This window comes from Bos javanicus, chromosome 14 (assembly GCF_032452875.1).
Source record: "Bos javanicus breed banteng chromosome 14, ARS-OSU_banteng_1.0, whole genome shotgun sequence".
Taxonomy (NCBI): Eukaryota; Metazoa; Chordata; class Mammalia; order Artiodactyla; family Bovidae; genus Bos; species Bos javanicus.
In genome coordinates this window covers 21,394,375-21,413,847 of record NC_083881.1, presented here as the reverse complement: position 1 = coordinate 21,413,847, position 19,473 = coordinate 21,394,375, and the positions used below count along the sequence as shown (strand labels likewise).

General features: G+C 43.2%; 1 protein-coding gene across 3 annotated transcripts in view; it reads left to right on the top strand.

Moving 5' to 3' along the window:
- Nucleotides 1-19,473, top strand: part of LOC133260415 (suppression of tumorigenicity 18 protein) — a 90,438-nt gene that overhangs the window by 11,488 nt on the left and 59,477 nt on the right. The window lies entirely within an intron of this gene.

Sequence of the window (19,473 nt, the reverse complement as noted above, 5' to 3'; positions counted from 1 at the left end):
CAATTGAATGGGATGGGATCTGTCAGAATTGGGTACAAGCCTTCATGCTGGTGCTTTTCTCTGTGGAAATGTGTTTGTAGGAAAGCCATGGCCCCTTCATCATGGATGTTGTCATTGAGAATTTTACATTTTAAACTGCTTTTATAAGAGTAGAGTCCAGAATACACCCACACATAGGGACAGGATTAAATGGCTGAAGTATCTGGCTCCCTTAAATTCTTGCTTTTGCATCTCTTCTTGTTGACAATTCCTGTTTGTTTGGAGATGATGTCTCTGAGGAGTAGAGGAGAGAAGTGGACAATGCTCAAGGATTCAGGGGTCTGTGATATGTGCCCTCCCAGGGGGGATTCTTGGGGGTCTCACTGCTGAAGAACTAAGTGTGTTTTCCAGTAGGGTTCTTTGTAGGGAGTTAAACTACTCAGAGGCAGGGAAGGCCTTTTGAGTAATGTGTCTTGAAGAATAATGTGAAAAACAAAGGAAAATTTTGGAGAAATGAATATATTTTGTGTTTGACCTAAATTCATAGAGAAAAAAAGAGGACTTTAGCAGAAAGAAACAGCTTTGTGAGAGAAGCAGCATTGTTTAAATAATCTCATTGGAAAAGACCCTGATGCTGGGAAACACTGAAGGCAGGAGAGGGGGACAACAGAGGATGAGATGGTTGGATGGCATCACTGACTTGATGGATGTGAGTTGGAGCAAGCTCTGGGAGTTGGTGATAGACAGGGAAGCCTGGTGTGCTGCAGTCCATGGGGTCACAAAGAGTCGGACACAACTGAGTCGGACACAACTGAGTGACTGAATTGAACTTAACTAATGGAGAAATAGAGATTACTATCTAAGTGATAATTAAATATGTTAATATTTATTAACATCAATAATTACAGTCAAACTAATATTTATTGAGAGCCAGAGAGTCCTGAGTGTCCTGGAGCAGTTTATTTCATCAATTCTCCAAGAACCTTACAAGGTAGAAACTATTATTTTTCCAGTTTTTGGATGAAGAAAGTGAAAATAAATAGTTTACATAAATAGCCTAAGATTAAACAACTAATAAGGAATTCAGACTTCTAACTCAGGCCAGCTCTTCACCCTGGCTGCGTGCTCTCTCCTGTGCAATTAATGCTGATTATCCAGCATATGAATCAAAAAGAAAGTCTGCCATCCATGTCCTCAGAATCTGGATTGTTACAGTTTTGTAGTGTAACCCTTATGGTTTATTTTTCAAAGCCTGTTGGTGTTCAGTTGCTCAGTTGTGTCCAACTCTTTGTGATCCCATGGACTGTAGCTTGCCAGGATCCTCTGTCCATGGGATTTTCCAGGCAAGAATACTGGAGTGGGTTGTCATTCCCTTCTCCAGGGGATCTTCCTGACCGAGGGATCGAACTTGCATTTCAAAGCCTAGTTTTCTGAAATTCAAAAAAGAATACACTTCAATTAAAAATAACATTTCCTAGTCTTCTAATTTTCTAAATAAATGTTTGTCAGATATTCAATTTTACCTAACTTGTCATTAAATTAGTTAATCAATTCAGAAAGCTTGTGATAATTGCTGGAAAATTCATAAGCAAAATGAATTCACCTATTTTTTTCTTTACTGAGAATGATTTTATAAAAATTACTGATTATTGTTAATTTGATAATTACTTATTTTCAACAGCCTGATCATGCTCAGGCTAAATAGGTCTCAAGCTGTTTCTTAAATGGCTCAAGTTGATCCAGGTATGAATCCTAATTGCCATTCTATATAAACCCTGAAAAAAGTCTGATTTGTACGGAAAATTATAGTCTTGGTCTCTTTTTAATTTTGTCCAACTTCATCCATTTGCTACAGTTGTTCCTCTGACTGATTCTGCAGCTTTGTTCTAGTCCAGAACCCAGAATTTGTTGCTCCTGAATTCTGAGTATCTAAGGAAATGTGGCTGATTTTCCCCAGTGTAAAACTTGTGGCTCTTTTGCAGAGAACCTTGGCAACTTTATTTAGTTCTTTCTTTTAGAATGTATTGGACATGTTATTGCTTCTACAGCTACTACTTACAAAAACACTAATACAAATGAAGCTGATTTAAATATACTGCATATTGTTCCTGACACTAATAAAAATTGATACTGACATTCTCATCTTCTTATGATCCTCTATGTCAGCTACTCTCCTCACCATTAAAAAAGCAATTTATAACCCCAGACCCACCTTTAATCATGTGTCTTATTAGCATTTCCAGCTTTTCCTCCAGCACAATTCAGGTTACATGTGGTGCTGAGGGGGCTCTCATGCGTCCATCTAAATCATGACTGTTGGATTTTCTATGCTCTTTTCTTTTATTACTGTTATCCTTAATCTGATCCTCCTGCAATTGCATCTGCTAATATTGGTAATTGTGTTGTGCGTCTGTAAAGTGTTTTACACCAGTCCAGCCCCTCTTCTCTCATTAGGAAAATATATTCCAGCCTCTGAAATGGCTTTTCTATGTGACTCTTTAGAGGCACAAGTGAATTCAAGGCTCTTAATTATATTAGAGGTAAATCCCACTGTCCTTTCATGGTCTTATTGCTGCCTCCTAGTTAGATGAAGTTTTGTAATAAAATTTTAATTTAGTTATCTCTTTACTTTGTTCGGTCACTAAATCGTGTCTGACTCTTTGTGACCCCATGGACTGCAGCAAGTCAGGCATCCCTGTCCTTCACAATCTCCTGGAGTTTGCTCAAATACATGTCCATTGAGTGATGCTATCCAACCATCTCATCCTCTGCCATCTCCTTCTCCTTTTGTCTTCAATCTTTCCCAGCATCAGGGTCTTTTCTAATGAGTTGGCTCTTAACATCAGGTGGCCAAAGGATTGGAGCTTCACCTTCAGCACCATCCCTTCCAATGAATATTCAGTGTTGATTTCAAGTGACATTGTCTAGGTCTAACTGACAAGCTGGGTTGGGGGAAGTTAGTGCTTTATTCCCGCAAGGGTCTTTGACTGAAAGAGACTGGACCAGAGTCAGAACTGTGGGCCTGTCTGTGGTCCAGAGTGTACTCCATGTCTCACTGGACACAGTGTAGCCACTGTATTGCCCCGATACTGCAGACCCTAGCATTCCTTTGTTCCCCCAATAGTCTTTACTTTTTAGAGCAGTTTAGAGTCACAGCAAAACTGAGCAGAAGGTGCAGAACTCCACACAGACCCCCACAGCCTCCCCCACCGTCAGCACCCCCACCGGGTGGTATCTTTGTTACAGCGGATGAACCTGCACTGCCATGTTGAGATCCCATCTCAGCATCCGCATTTGGGGGAATATTTACTTACACCTCATCAACAGATGAATAAATCAAGGTGGACTATATCAGACCTACAAACCAAGCCTAGCACGTTTTCTTGATTCACAGCACTGCTGATTAGAGATCACTCTCCTTCCTTCCGGATTTTTGTATTCCATGAATGAGTGATGTGATTTTAAGTCTGTGTTAAAATACCTGGAGTACGTACAAATCTCTGTTCATTCTAGTTGTTTTCCTTTCAAAACGCTGTCTCCCAGGCGATGAACTGGTGTGGGCCTTGTCCTTCCAAGATGGATTTTTACACGTCAGGAGGTGTGTGTTGTTTTTGCCATTGGCCTGAGGTCAAGGACGGGCCTTTAGAACGGGGCCAACACAGCAGGCGGAACTGAGAGACTGAAGAGCAGTGCTCTCCAGTTTGCATATGTAATGTGACGGTTGCGTGGGGCGGGTGCTCCCCAGCTTAGTTGTGTATGTTTTACTTTCCATCATAAAGCCTGAATTTTGGGAAAAACAGCATGGGGCTTATACATAACTATTCCAAGTAAAGTTTCTCAGAAAAAAATAAGAACAAGCAAATGTGCTTTCTTTTCTCTACCTTTTCTTTCCATGTTCCAATATTATCACAAGGATGTGGGTGGTACAGGTCAGCCAATGGTTCTAGGACATACGGTGTGAACATCTCCAGAAACCAGACCTTTTCTAAAGCCATGATGCAGGCCACCCTTGTGGGCCACACATGAAGATGTACCCACCGAGGCTTTCGTCTTGCAGAACTCAACCACAGAGATCACTGTTTATCCACTCAGCTCTTCTTTCTCTGGTGCTTGCTCGCTTCAGTTGTGTCCGACTGTATGACCCCATGGACTGTAGCCCGCCAGGCTCCTCTGTCCATGGGATTCTCCAGGCAAGAATACTGGAGTAGGTTGCCATTTCCTTCTCCAGGAGATCTCAACCCAGGGAGTGAACCCGCATCTCTTGCCTCTCCTGCCTTGGCAGGCAGTTTCTTTACCACTAGCGCCACCTGGATACACAAACCTTTTTACACAGCACAATTTGCTACTCTTGATTGAGGAAAGAATATTTCCTTCCTTGGTGTTTGTTCAGCACTTACTCTGCACCAGCGTTGCCCCAGTTAGCACATTGGTATAATAAACCAGGGGATTATATGATAACATCCCTGTGGGTGACATTGTAGAGGGAGATGTCCCCTCCTACTCGGGGACCAGGTGTCACCCAGAGCCTACCTGCTCAGAGCACCCCTGGGTGCTTATTAGAAGTGCAGGTTCCCAGGCTAACTCCAGACTGAACCTGCATTCTTATGAGGTCTCTGAGGGCATGGCAACCACTCCAGTATGCTTGCCTGGGAAATCCCATGGACAGAGGAGCCTGCGAGCCACAGTCTGTTGGGTTGCAAGGAGTGAGACATGATTGAGTGACTAACACTTTCACTTTTCACAGGCATCTACAATGTATTCTCAGAGGATTTGGTTATGTCTCAGACAAAATCCAGAGTCTCTTTCAGCTTCCATGGATCACGTGACTGCCTTGTCACCTTGATGTGTAGGTAACCAATGCACTGAGGTTCCTTTCAACCTGCCCAGGCACATCAGAGTTCAGATGCAGTCACTGTCTTCTCACCCAGTTGTTCCATGGAGCATCTCTAACCCAATGTAGAAGTATTTCATTCCATCTCTTATTTCTCCTTCATCTTCTGAGAAGGAAGAATTGACTTGAATCACTGGCAGGTTCTTCATCTCTGCTGTTATCTCTCAAGAAAGCTATTAATGTACCCACTGGAAGTCTCCTCTCAATTACAGTATGTGTTGGCAAACATAAGAGTTCTGACGCTTTGTTGTGTTTTTCCCGCTGGAAGTGTGAACCCAGATAAACGTGTCCCACATGCTGACATGTGAACTCCCTACCCCTAAAGCGTGTGTGTGCTTTAGTTGCAGTGTTTTCTCTCTGTGCGTGACTTCCTGGAACTCTTAACGCAGACGGGGACTTTGTCAGGGGAGTGTGTTGGGGTGAAACTGGGTGAACCGCCACCCTGGATCCAGGGGGCCTCGTGGTGGGTCAGACCCTCTGTGGGACCTCGGAGCCAAGTTCAGATGTCACATCCCTCTGCCTTCTTGACTAAGGCTGCTCTGTGCAGTATTTTCAGTCTCGGCCTCTGGGTCCCGCGAACTGTCCCCCACCTCCAAGCAGAGCTTAACTGGCCTCCGGCTTTATGCAGATGTGCCTTCTGACTTGTCTTCGCCTTTGAAGCTTTCTGCTGCCTTTTCACTTCGTTTTTTTCCTTGTGTGATCATTCTCCTTGTTTATTTCATCCTCCTTGAAACAGAAAGTGCTTTTCTCGTATCACATCCACTTCCAAATGTTCTTCTTCCAGTCTCATCACCAGACTGTTTTCTGCAGGAAACCCCAAGCCTAAAACTCCTTCTTATTTTATTTTATTTTATGTTATATCATTCTCTTTCCATCTCAATTCTACTACATCTGTTCCTGGCAGCATTCTCTCCTTTATCTTTTCCCCTGTAGGATTTGTAGTCACTCTTTAAGGCTAATGACTAATGTCATCTCCGCCGTGAGCTGTCCCCATGACCTCCCAGGCTGACTAATACTTTCTTCCATTGTGTCCCCAAAGTACTTCTTTTCCTGTCTGTTTTAAAGCACTTATTACTTTGAATTATAGCTATTTTATTATTCATTCATGCATCTGTCCACCCATCCAGAAGAAAGCAGATCCCCTGCCTTCAAGTTTAGAATTTGGTTGGTGAGACATCAAAAAAAGAGCAAACTATTGAACAAAACTTTAATGAATCATACATAATTCTTTTTGATATACTGTTAACTTTTTGGAAACAAGATATCTATTTTATTTACTATTGTATTTTTAGTACATGATCTTACTTGAGGTGTTTTTTTTTTTTCTTATTGTCTACCAATGTTCATTTAGAGAATAAGTAATGCAATTAGTGGTACAGTGGTAAAGAATCCACCTGCCATTGCAGAAGACACAGGAGACCCGAGTTCAATCCCTGGGTCAGAAAGACCTGGAGACCTGGCAAAGGGATTATTGGCAACTCACTCCAGTATTCTAGCCTGGGAAATCCCATGGACAGAGAAGCTTGGTAGGCTACAGTCCATGAGGTTGCAAAGAGTCAGACATGACTGAGCAAGCACCTTTACCTTGATGTAATTAGTGACTCATATGAAGGAATTTTTATTTAATATGTTGATTCTCTTTTATATAGTGCCTATAACCTCTCTGCTTTCAAATTCTTCAATTCTTTCCCTACTTCTGTCCCTTCAAAGTCAAGACTATTTAAAAGGGTTAAGACCCCATAGTAATAAAATATTAAAAAGTGCAAAAAAAAGTAACAAAAATAAATAAAATCAAGACTGTTTAGTTGGCAAAGCTTCCACCAGCCCCTTGACTACAAACCAGGCCACTCTCACTGTAATAATCATTTCTCATTTATTTTCTCCAATCAATACCTGTTTTCCTCTACAGTCTATTTCATCCAACATAAAAACAAGGTGCTCTTAATTCTGTTACTTTCGCCCTTCATTTCCTTTGGTCATTTTCAGTCAGGAAGAGAAATCACAGTGAGAATATAAGTGCCTACTGCCTGTTTCTGAGATGCTTTTGTAAGGAATCAGCCAGTGAGTCTGTGGACAGGAGGCTTGGGGTCACAGGGCAGCAGGTGGAACCGCTGCTACTGGATGCGTGGACCCTTGGAGGAAGGTGAGCCCTGGAGCGTCTGATTCATGAAGGTGCTCACGTGGTCCCCACCTGAGGTCAGGGACATGCCTCCACTCCATGGCATGCTGCTCATGGAGCAGGATGTTCTCCAGGCCAGGAGAGCCACACTTGTAGGGAAACGATCTCATATGCCCGGGGTGACCATGAAGTCAGCTCTGCTCTTCTGGGTACCCCGTGAAAGCTGAGAGAGTTCAAACCCCCTCAGCCCTCTGAGGGCCTGTGTCCTTGGAGGCAGAGGCAGACACAGAGCCCATCGTCTCTCTTGGGGTCAGGGGCTCCAAGTTCCTTGCAGGAAGGAAGAACTGGCAGGCCCACTCACCTTCCTGACCTCCCCTGCCTCTCTGATTCTATCTCAGCTCTCAGCTCTGGTTCTCCTTCAGCTCCCCAGTCTCTAAACACTGGAGCCCCACCCCAGGTGTGTCCCTGACCCTCTTTGCTGGTGACTTCTTGGTGAACTCTTCCAGGCTTTCAATCCACTTGCGTGTCAAATCCGCTCTTCCCTGAACTTCAGACTCACTCTGATGGGAAGTGACTTGTGGACTTGCAGGCTCAATCTTTAGTTGAGAGCTTCTAAATCAGGGACAGCCTCTAAAAGCAAGTTATTTCAGATTCAGTGGAATACTTGGCTGCCAAAGCGCTGCACAGATTTGTGTGTGTGCATATATATACTTGCACATACACATATATAGTGAGATGACACGTACATTTACATACACCCAATTTTAATAATACATCGGAGGAGATGATCCCTGCTAATTCAGCACTCACTTGACTATTTTAACGCTTGATCCTCATTTTAAATATTTCTTCTGCATGGCAGCAAGTCCTGTGAAATGATTCATGATATGTTTTGGTGAAGTGGAGAAGGATAAATGGAAGCCATCCAAATGTCAGACAACTCTTGTTCATGCCGATGGCCTTGTGTGTATCTGTAAGTTTCTAGTTTTTTTTTTAGTTCAGGGAACTAAGAAAGGAAACTAGATTTATGGACCAAATATCTGCATTCAGGTAAATGTCAAGAAATAAAATCAGCATTTACGATGATAGTCATAAAAGAGCCACATGCTCTAAAAGTGTCTTTTGTCACAGTCGTGTTAAAAGCCAGACATCACCATGTTAGTTGAGGGAGTTGTGTTGCTGTGTTTGTGTATGTCCCTGGTCTGTTTTGTTTCCACCAGTGGGTGAGCCTCTCCCTCATGTTGGTCACTCTTGGTGTCTGTTTCTGCTGGTCTTTGACATTGTGCCCTCAGCACACGCACACACACATGGGCACATACACAGTGCACACACACAGGTGCACACGCACACACACATGGGCACATACACAGTGCACACAGGTGCACACACACACACAGGTGCACACGCACACACACATGGGCACATACACAGTGCACACACACAGGTGCACACGCACACACACACACAGTGCACACACACAGGTGCACACACACACACACACGGGCACATACACAGTGCACACAGGTGCACACACACACACAGGTGCACACGCACACACACATGGGCACATACACAGTGCACACACACAGGTGCACACGCACACACACATGGGCACATACACAGTGCACACGCACACACACATGGGCACATACACAGTGCACACACACGGGCACACACACAGTGCACACACACACAGGTGCACACGCACACACACATGAGCACATACACAGTGCACACACACACAGGTGCACACGCACACACACATGGGCACATACACAGTGCACACACACACAGGTGCACACGCACACACACATGGGCACATACACAGTGCACACACACACAGGTGCACACGCACACACACATGGGCACACACACAGTGCACATGCACACACACATGGGCACAGGTACACACGCACACACACACAGGCACATACACAGTGCACACACACATAGGTGCACACGCACACACACAGGCACATACACAGTGCACACACACACAGGTACACACGCACACACATGGGCACACACACAGTGCACACACAGGTGCGCACGCACACACACAGGCACATAGACAGTGCACATACACAGGTGCACACGCACATACATGGGCACATACACAATGCACACACACAGGTGCACACGCACACACACGGGCACATACACAGTGCACACACACAGGTGCACACGCAGACATGGGTACACACAGTTTCCTCCCAGCCCCCCTTCCCTGGTGTTTCCACCTCACATTCTCTCCCTCTCTCCCCCTTTCCTTCTCTTCACATTACCTTTTCTTCTTTTGCAAATGTCTACTTTCAGTGTTCTACTAGACCCACCCCTCTTGAACCTGAGAAAACCATTCTTTTGAACACTGAGAAATATCTATAGTAGAAACCACACTAGGAATAACCAGGAAAAGAAATCAGCAAATAATGAAAAAGGGCAACATTGATAAAAATCCATTCTAGATGAGAAAAATGATGTGACTCTCCTTCTTACTACACAATAATCAAATATAAAGACTGCCTGAAAGAAGTATGTGTATATAAATGTCATCTGAAGAAGTGAATTAATTATATTTTAAAGAGCATGAAGCCACTATGATAGTTGCTAATATGCCAAATATGGTTATGATTATCTTTTGAATGTAAAAACATTGCATTCTTTTTTAATATTTTTATTTTTTAATTAATTAACTAATTTGTCTGTACCAGGTCTTAGTTGTGGCACATGGGATCTTTGCTCTTCACTGCAGCATGGGGGATTTTTAGTTCCAGCCTGTAAAGTCTTAGTTTTGATATGTGGGATCTAGTTCCCTGACCAGGAATCTAACCTGGGCCCCCTGCATTGGGAGAGTGGAGTTTTAGCCACTCAACCACCAGGGAAGCACCCAAAACATTTCATTCTTAAATCAAATTTTTAAACAAATTAAGCCTTACTCTCTGTCATTCTCAATATTCAGAGCCATTCAGAGCCTGCTCTTTAGAAAGAGTTCAAGTCTGCACATCTTGGGGTAAGAAAAAGTCAGTAAATGTTCACAGGAGAGAACAGAGGACACCTGTGTTCTAGTCATTCAGTACTAAAATAGGTGGTACTTTATGCTTCCTGATCTTCATTTAAAGCCACCAAATGTAGGGTTTACTTGTGTGGTCCTGATGTGTTTCCGGGAGTGATGGCCCCACGATCTCAAAGAAGCTGCAAACCCATCCCTAGTTCATGGTTTTACTTTGTGAATAAATAAAGTAGGATTTACTGACTAACCTGCTCCTGTTAACCCCACCCACCACCATCTCTCTTTTGGCTTTCCTCGGTGGAGAGGGCAACTAGAACCAAAAGCCCATGTGGATCAATGACCTGTTGTTCCAAGGAGAATGGGCAGCCACATCGTCTGAACAGTCACTGGGTAGGTTTTGATGCCTCTCCCAGGGAAAGGCAATTCCTGTTTGCATGAAGTCATCTTCATACGCTTACATATGGATGGACTTCAGCTTCAGGCCGCATTTATGAAGTGTGATACCAAGACCCAGGCTCATAGATGCATTGGTGCTGGTGCATGCATGCTCAAGTCATGTCTGACTGTTTGCAACCCACGGACTGTAACCCTCCAGGCTCCTCTGTCCATGGAATTTTCCATGGAGCGAAAATACTGGAGTGGGTTGCCATTTTCTCCTCCAGGGCATCTTCCCAACCCAGGGATCAAACCCTTGTCTCCTGCATCTCCTGCATTGACAGGCGGGTTCTTTACCACCGTGCCGCCTGGGATGTCTATAGATGTACAGGAGATAAGAAATGAACAAGAAGCACTCTGTTCCCATTTAGACAGTTCCAGGTTACTGGGAGAGACAACGGCAATTAGGGAGTTAAGTTTTACAATCATGGAAACTTCCAGACCCCCATGGTGGCACAAAAGGAGTGTGTTCTGACAGTGTTGCCAAAATGATATCATTGGGAAGAGTGTGTCCACCAGCATGGTGGGGCGAGGGGAGCAGGAGGGTTCAGAGAGTCTTCTTAGCTTCTTCCACTGTTACTCAGGATTCAGAGTAAGTTTTTATTATTGTTGTTATCATTATTATTATTACAGTGTGGCTTTTAATGGCTTGACTATTTTATGAAAAAACTGTTGTGGACATTATGCAAGTAATTGATCATTCATAAAACTTAATCCCAATTAAATGAGGAAAAAGCATCTATTAGCTCTGGCCTTATGGGAAAACAACTCTCACTCTTATAAAACCTGATATTATCAAGTAACCTTGCCGATGGAATCAGTGTTCCATGACAGCAAACCAACCATCGATAAATAGCAACGACATGGCTGCTGAATTGATGACATGAGTCACAGGAGAAGCTTAAATTATAGGTTTTCTGTGGGTGCTGTGCTTCACACAGCGTGGGCATGCGTGTCCACCATGTGGCTGAGCAAGCTGGGCGTGGACTCGGGGATTGTCCTCCATGAAAGAAATGTGACCCCCAGGCTCATCTGTGTAAAAGTAAACTTGTGTTTGCGGTAGCCTGTGACGTGGAATCAGGAGGCCCATTTCAAGTGAACACAGACTTAACTTTCCCACAGGCGCCTGTCTCCTGATTCCGTAGAAGGTGGCTGAGTAGCCGGGCGAGACTTGCTTCCAAAGTCTCGCCATTCCTCCCGGGTGCTCAGCTGTGGGGGCTGCTCCCAGCTCTCGTTGCCTACATACCCCTCCATCCACATCTTCCTTCTTGCCTAGCATCCCTGCTTGCCTAGATGGCTTACCTGGTGACCTTCATCCCTAAGGGACCTGAGCCCTGGTCACCACGACCTTCAAGTTCTCTGGCTGCTGCCCAGCTGATTGGCTGTCAAGTCTGGCCAGAAAGAGCTAGGAGAGGCCAAGAGGGTCACTAAATGTGTTCTTCTCTGTTCCCCAAAGTTAATGGCAGCCTTGCTGTTCCTGATAGCCAGGATCCATACTCCTGCCAGGATGGCAACCCTCTCCTGCCTGCTGGACTCCCCGCCCAAGATATCCACATGACTGAGAGGCAGGCAGAGCTGGAACTTTGATCGGACTCTCAGGTGTCCCCCAGTGGAAGCCCTCTTTTAAGGGACCAGGATCTTTAGACCCTCAGAGGACACATTTAGGGGGAGTAATGTACAGATCCTTCAAGTTAGTCATTAGGAATCATAGTAAACCAAGTCATTCCTAACGCCACCTGTTTGTTAGTTCTTGGGCCCAAATATCCAAACCATGGAGGGCAGGGCACTATAACGGTCATCATGTGTGCATACTGGCCCCAAAGAAGGCATGCCCTCTCGGCAGGGTAGCACCTTCAAGCCAGCATCTCAGCTTTGTCTTTGAGAGGTTATTCTGTCACTCCATCAGGCCAGGATATGCTATAAGTCATACCAGAGGTGTATCCAGTTATTTTCTTTGTCTTCCTAGCTGGGTCTCTTAGAGACGCATGAGAATGCTTGTTGGCAGAATGTTCAGATAGCGGTGCTGTCTGAAGTGCTGAAGATGGGCCAGGAGAATCCATACTCAAATACATGTTGCGTGTGTGTTAGCCGCTCAGTCGTGTCCTATTCTTTGTGACCCCAGAGACTGTAGCCCGCCAGGCTCCTCTGTCCTTGGGATTCTCCCAGGCAGGAATACTGGAGTGGGTTGCCGTTTCTTTCTTCAGGGGATCTTCTGGACCTAGGGCTCAAACCCACGTCTCCTGCACTGGCAGGAGGACTCTCTACTGCTGAGCCAGTGAGGGGAATGCCAACAGTCCTGGTTCCCCTCGCTGATGGAAAGTATGTATCTGCCACATCAGTGACTGCGAAACACTCATAGTTGCATCTATGTTAATCTGTAAAGCAAATATCCTTTATTTTGGTCTAGCAGTTGCAATTAGAACTATTATTTGAGTTTGTGGTTGCCCACTGTTAACCCCGAGGATCAGTCTTACTAAGAGTCTGCACTTTAACTTTTTATTTTATTTTGGAATATAGCCGATTAACAGTGTAGTGATAGTTTCAGGTGCATGGCAGAGCGGCTCAGCTATACATCCACATGGATCCATTCTCCCCCAGACTCCCCTCTCACCCAGACTGCCACGTGACATTGAGCAGACTTCTCTGTGTTGTACAGCAGGTCTTTGTTGGTTATGCATGTTAAATACAACAGTGTGTGCTTGTGCATCCCAAACTCCCTAACTATCCCTTCCCCCGATCCTTCCCCCTAGGCAACCACAAGTTTCTTCTTGAAGTCTTGTGAGTCCCTTTCTGTTTTGTGGATAAGTTATTTTGTATCACCTCTTTTTAGATCCCATGGATAAAAGATGTCATATGCTATTTCTCTAACTTCCTTCACTCACACTGTTAAATTTAATGAAGAGAAAGAACACAGGGCCCACCAGCCATGCATCCTCTAAGTTTTAAGTGACACTAATCACTGTCATTTCTTCTAGACTATGATGTTTGGGGGTTACTATTTTGATGCTGGGACGAAGAAGTTTTAGAGGATTCCACTTACAGTTCCCACTTCACTTGCCAAGAAGCCAGTTATGCTTTTGTGTTTACCTGGAGAGGAAAGAGCCTGAGTGCCTCTTCAATTGCATGTCAGTTTTTCTGCCATGTTTTTGCCCACTTTTAAGTTATTTGTCATTTTCCTGTTTATTTGAAAGAATTCTTTGTCTTATTGGCCTTTTATTGTTTTGAAGAGTGTAATATATCTACAGAATCATGTACTTATCATGATAAGAGGAGAGCTCAATGAATTTTCACGACCTAAACACGTTTGTGTAAATAGATTAAAAACCAGAATATTGACAGGAAGCTCTCCTTATTGGCTGGTATCTCTTGATGAATAAAGGTTCTTAAATTTAAGATGTTCTAATTTACCAGTGTTTTCCTTTAAATCATTATGTTTTGTAAACTGCTTAGGAAGTTTTTGCCAAGGTCATGTAAGAACTTTCTCACATTTTTTTTCTGGAAGTTTTATTGTTTCATAGCACATGGTTTAAATCCATAACCTGTCATGAATAGTTTGTTGTATGCACCATCAGTTAGAGTCAAGACTTTTTTTTCAGATAAATATTCAGTTGACCCGGTGCCAGCCACTGAAGAGACAACTCTTTCCCCAGTGACACCTTCGCCATAAATTGCCTGTATTTGTGTGAGTCTATTTCTGGTTCCAGTAGACGGACTGTATACTCTGTTCTTTTTCTCTATTTGTTTATGTTTGCACCAGAAATACCTGTCTCAGGTACTAAAGGTTTATGATAAACTCTGACATCCAGGTCTGTAAGTCTTTCAACTTCCTCACTGTTCTTCTTCAAGACCATTTTTGCTGTTCTTGGTTCTTTTCATTTCCATCCAAATTTTAGAGTTAACTTGTCAATTGCTAAAAAGAAAAAAGAAAAAAGAAAAATATTCTTCTTGGGATTTTGTTTGGGGTTGCATTAAAATTAGTAGGTAAAATTTGAGAAGAATTGAAATCTCTCAGTACTGAATCTTTTATTCCATGAACATTTTCTATTTCTTCCTTTATGAAGATTGTCTTTAATTTTCACAAAATGTTATTTGCTTTTTATAGGTTTTACATGTCTTGTATTAATTTATTCCTCAGTGTTTCATACTTCCATGCATCATAAATGGTTTTATTTTAATTTTTTCTCATTTTTTATCACTGGTTTATAGAAGTTCAAATCATTTTAAACAGTGACTTCATTAAATTTGCTTCCTTATTTTAGTACTTTATCTGTAGGGTCTTTGGGGGTTTCCTCAAATAATATCATGTCTCTGAAAATATAGTATAAGTTTTTTCTTTTTCAAACATCACACCTGCATTTTTTTCCTGCCAGTCATTCTTCAAATTCATTCTTCTGGGTCCCTTCCTATGACTCTGTGCTTTTCTTTCTAACCAGAAGAAAACAACAGAAATACCCAATATGAATTTTCTCTGGAAATATTGGAGCACGTAAATAATTTCTTGGACTCAGGGATTTATAACTTCCATTTGTTTTCCTTTTCTATTCTTTTGGTGGGATGTACTCAAAATATAGCTATTGCTGAACCTACATTTTAAAATTAATTTTTATAGGAGAATAATTGATGTACCATACTGTGTTAGTTTCAGGTGTATAGCAAAGTGAGTTGGTTATATATATACATATATCCACTCTTTTTTAGATTCTATTCCCATATATGTGGGAAATAGATGTCCCACTATATGTCTGTGCTGAGTCACTTAAGTCGTGTCCACCTCTTTGTGACCCTAAGGACTGTAGCCCGCCAAGCTCCTCTGTCCGTGGAGATTCTCCAGGCAAGAATACTGGAGTGGGGTTTCATGCTCTCCTCCAGGGGATCGTCCCAATCCAGGGATCAAACCTGCGTCTCTTACATAGGCATTCGCAGGCAGGATTCTTTACCACTAGTGCCACCTGGGAAGCCCATTCCCATATATGAACCTGTGTTTTTGAATGTGTTACATATCTTCTGTTAACTTGCACTGAGGATTTATTACTGTTAAAATAAGCTGGAAAATTATTCTAGAACCCAGTGTTCATTGCACAGATTTGAGGGACTCGCAGTTTCCTAAGCCTGAAAGGTCAGTGAATTTGACATCAAACAGACCTCCAGCAATGACTCTATCATCAGCGTTATCTGATTGCTATTGTCCTCCATCACTTTTGAATAAAATTTCAGCTATTTGTCATCAAAGGGAGCACCATTTCAAGTTAGAATTCAGGTTACCAAATGGAAGCATTTTCTGAAAATGTAACCAAATTTTTCAGGTAAAAATACAGATCTTCTAAAGATATTTTAATAAAATCAAAACCACAGATATGAAATATGGCATTGAAAGGCATTCGGTGCATCGGTAACGCTCCCTGGAGGACTCTGCATGTTTAAAGCAACAGTTTGATTGAATAGAACAATAAATGCAGGGCTGAGTGTATTTTTTCTCTTTCTTTCTCATCTACTAGAAAAATATAGATAATAGAGCTCATTTAGTTCCTTAACATTTCAGAGCTCCGCAGATGGGAAAACACAACCCAGTGGAAATGATTTCTGGCAACCTTGAGAAGATATGTTAGCATTTTGTGGCATTTCTTTCAGTGACATGTAAAGCCTGGCTTTCCCTCACTGCAGTGTCACAGTGAAGTGTCACAATAAAGCCAAAACAGTGTGCCCTCGGGGAAAACGAGGGAGAGGGACCATTCTCCATGCACACACAAAGGGTAATATTTATTATAAAGGCTTTCATTTCAGCTCCAAATGCTGCCTGGGCCACAGCTACTTTGCAGTGGAGAAATGCACAGAATGTGAGATTTAAAGCAAATGTTGTATATAAATCTAATCTAATTTATGTAAATACAAATACGACGTAAAAAAGTAGAACACATTTACAGACATGGAAGCTTGCGTCAGTCTGTGCAGGGCACCCGGTGGGGGAGAGCTTGGAGTTGCTGGGTGGCGCCTTCAGCCGAGTTTTGGTGGAGTCCAAGGCACACAGAGTCAGAACCGGGGGTCAGGACCGCCTTGCCCTGACCTGCTTTTGTCACCAGCAGCATGGAGAGCACCTTCTTTGCCCACAACATGTGATATGGGAATTGTTATCCCTCTTCGTTGGATGAGGAATTTAGCATCCCAGAAGATTCAATTACTCGTTGCAGATGACACAGCTAATATTATATAAGGAGCTTCACGCACTGTTAATATCAAATGCACTAATTTATTTGAAGCTATATTTGTATTTTTTGATAGAACCGTAATATCCTTTTCATCCTTCCACAAGTTATTGTTTGGACCCAAATGCTGAACTTGATCTTTATTATTATTAATGTCTCCTCATGTTCATTCTACTGCTCTGCACTATGGACATTGTGGGGGGAGCCTGTGTCTTAACCACGTTTTGCGGCATTTTTCTTTGCTTTGACTGAGCGTCATCTCCTGATTTAATGAGACCTGAATCATTGGGATCAGCCCTGTGGCAGGTGGCTTCCTTCGGTTAGAGTGGTGACTGGTTTAACAGGGCCTGCTCCACCTAGTTGCCAAAGGCAGATGGAAATTACCCAGGTTCCTTATTCTGATTTGGCGACACATAGGGAGAACATGAACTTTGGGGACCAGCAGGCCAGATTCAAATATCAGCCCCACAAGTTACAGGTCATGTGATTTTGAGAAGTTCCTTGTCTTCCTAAATAAACTCGGATAAAAACATTAACAAGATAATAATATTAACAGGGCTGCCCTGGTGGCTCAGTGGTAAAGAATCTGCCTGCCAATGCAGGAGACATGGGTCTGATCCTTGATGCAGGAAGATCCCACATGCTGTGGAGCAATGATGCTCATGTGTGGCAACTACTGAGCCTGTGCTGTAGAGACCATGCACTGCCTGTGCGCCCTAGAGCCTGTGCTCCGCAACAAGAGAAGCCACAGCAACGAGGAGCCTGCGCACTGCAAGTCGAGAGTAGACCCCCCTTGCTGCAACTAGAGTAAAGCCCGTGTAGTAGTGAAGACCCAGCACAGTCAAAAGTAAATAAATAAAATTATATTTTAAAAAAAGAAAATGAGAACAAATTATGTAGCTCCAGGAGATAATTTATTTTCAAAAATATATACTGACAAGGCAAAATCTGTAAGAATCCCACTGGAACTAGATGTTCCACTTCATCCATCACCTCAACCATCAGAAAGTAATGGTATTTGTTGGACTGGCCAAGGCCTCCAGCCAGGTGTCCGTGATCAGTGTTTGTCCTGGTGCTGACGAAGCTTTGTTTGAATAAACCTTCCCAGCCTCTTTTCCAGAGCCCATGCTCTGCTTACATTGATGTTTAGAGTCCACTTTCCTTCCCCATTTTAGCATCTGAATGTCATTTGCTGGAAGCCTCTTTCATCTTCTATAAGTCTTCTTGGTTCTGGATAGTGGTTAAGTGGTCTTACTTGTGTATTTTGTGAGCATCTTGATGGAAACTCTCTTGGTTTAGGAGACTTGGTTTAGGGGGCTTCTTGAACCCTCTTCACATTCCTGGGAGCTTTCTTCTCCTGTCCCTCCCCTTTCACAGGTCGTCCTCCTGGCCAGAGAAGACATGGGCCCCAGGAGGTCTGCTTCTCTGTCTGTGTTTGCTCCCGTGACATAGGACACATGTGTCATAGACTGTGCTGCTTGACTGGCCAGGCTCAGGCCATGCAGTCTCCTCCTGAAGGCCCCTGTCTGCTCTCCTGCTCATTTGCTTAGATTCTATTCTACCCCATCGTCTGTACATGGTCACTTTAAATTTGGGCTCATCAAAGAAATGTTGCCAAAGCACATTAGTTTGTCTCAGAAACTTGCTCTTCTCTTCCACATCAGGATAATCTTCAATTCTCAATTTTTAATCTTTTTTTTTTTTGAGGGATTTCTAACCCTCTTGAATTATCCCTCCTTCTAGAATCTTTTATTTCCCAGATAAGAATAGCACTTATTTTCTTCTGAGATTTTAAAGGCTACCCTTCTAAATTCAAGAATTCATGTGTATGTGCCTGTGCTCAGTCATGTCGCACTCTTTGTGATGCCATGGACTGTAGCCCGCCAGGTTTCTCTGTCCATGGAACTCCCCAGGCAAGAATACTGGAGCGGGTTGCCATTCCCTTCTCCAGGAGATCTTCCCGACCCAGGGATAGAATCTGAGTCTCTTGAGTTTCCTGCCTAGGCAGACGGGTTCTTTACCACTGCACCACCTGTGAAGCCCAAGAATTCATGTATGATGATGATCAGATAATTTTCACAAACGGGCCACCATGGGTACTTCTCCCTATTGATGTTTTTAAGAGAACAGTTTAGGGCCTTGTCTTAATATTACTGAATATTCAACCTTCTTTTAGAGATAGAATGAATAATATCTCATTACTCTGTGACCAGGGTTCTCTCCTCTGGATCTTTTCATCTTAAGCTCTCGCATTTTTCTCCAAAGAGCATTTAATAAATATGTGTCAGAGACTCAGTGTTGGCTGAACCCTCTGGTCTTCCTAGATCTCACCAAGAGAATGTTTGCTTTAACTTTAGCACAGAGTGAGCTGCACTGATGCCAAGCGAGCTATATGTAGGAAATGTGTTTTCAAAGGGCCGTCCTCAGGAGGACTTCCAAATAAAACGCTGTGAGAGCAGGAGTAAGGATAAACTGTGGTCCATTTTTGTGAAATCCAATCTCCTTTCTCCTCCTTTTATTTGTTTGTTCTGTGTGCCAAATGGGTGAGACTCAAACGGCAGAGTGCCATGAGCATCCTTCCACTTTTTTCTGTGCCTGGAGATGGGCTGATCAAATGTTCATAGCCTACCCATCCACCCCCTGCCCCACACACACTTAATGCCCCATCTTTCAAGTCAAAGCCCAGGATGTGGCATCTCAAGTTTGACATGCAACTGTGGCAGAGATAAGCAGTTTCAGTAGCAAACAACTATCCAAAAAACCTTGTGATTTATCCATACTGGACACATTTCTCGTAGCTGGTGGTATATTTTTCACATTAGCTCTTTCTTGGGATTAA